Here is a 1070-nt window from a genome sequence, read left to right as displayed (position 1 = left end):
GAACTGCATGCTAGAGCCGCACACCTCCTGCAGGCAGTGGGTGGCCACAGAGTACTTCCCCTGCTATAGGTAGCCACAGAACCAATTGCTAGAGCCTCACGCACCCCCGCGGCTGGTGGCAGACGAGTCCCCCACTCTGGGAAGGCCCCAAACTGCTTGTTAGAGCTGCGCGCCCCACGGGCAGCAGAGTAGATCCCTGCTCCAGGGCTCCGGGCAGGCGCAGAACTGCTTGCTAGAGCCACACACCTCCTGTGTGTGGCGGGTGGCCACAGAGGACTTCCCCTGCTCTGGGTAGGTGCAGAACCACTTGCTAGAGCCTTGCGCACCCCCACGGGTAGCAGCAGACAAGTTCCCCACTCCGGAAGGGCCCAGAACTGCTTGGTAGAGCTGCGTACCCTATAGGCAACAGAGTAGATCCCTACTCCAGGGCTCTGGGCAGGGGCAGAACTGCTTGCTAGAGCCACACACCTCCTGCGGGCTGCAGGTGGCTGCAGAGGACTTCCGCTGCTCCGGGCAGGCACAGAACTACTGGTTAGAGCCTTGCACACCCCATGGGCGGTGGCAGAGGAGTCCTCCACTCTGGGAGGACCCAGAACTGCTTGCTAGTGCCACGGGTGTCCTGCAGGCAGTGATGGAGGAGTCCTCCATTCTAGGCAGACCCCAAACAGCTTTCTAGAGACATGCACACCCCACGGGGGCCAGCAGAGGAGTTCCCTGCTCCAGGCACCTGTGCTGGGTGGGCCCAGAACTGCTTGCTAGAGCCACACACACCCTACAGGAGGCGGTGGAGGAGTCTTCCGCTCTGGGCGGGCCCAGAACTCTTTGTTAGAGCCACGTGCATCCCACAGATGGAGGTGAAGGAGTTCCCCACTCTGGGTTCCCACACTGGGAGGGAATAGATTGGCTTGCTAGTGCCGCACGGTCCAACAGGCCACAGTGAAGAAGTCCTCCACTCCCCCCAGCTACTCTGGTGGGGCCGAACTAAGACTGATCTGGTCATTCCCCCACCCCCTGGCTGCTCCAGGGTGCTGAACTAGGACAGATCTGACTACTACCTATCTCCTGTCCCC

Source organism: Otolemur garnettii, unplaced genomic scaffold (assembly GCF_000181295.1).
Source record: "Otolemur garnettii isolate 467f Iridium unplaced genomic scaffold, OtoGar3 scaffold00022, whole genome shotgun sequence".
Taxonomy (NCBI): Eukaryota; Metazoa; Chordata; class Mammalia; order Primates; family Galagidae; genus Otolemur; species Otolemur garnettii.
The sequence above is the reverse complement of the archived record's forward strand: the minus strand, read 5'-3'. Positions refer to the sequence as shown.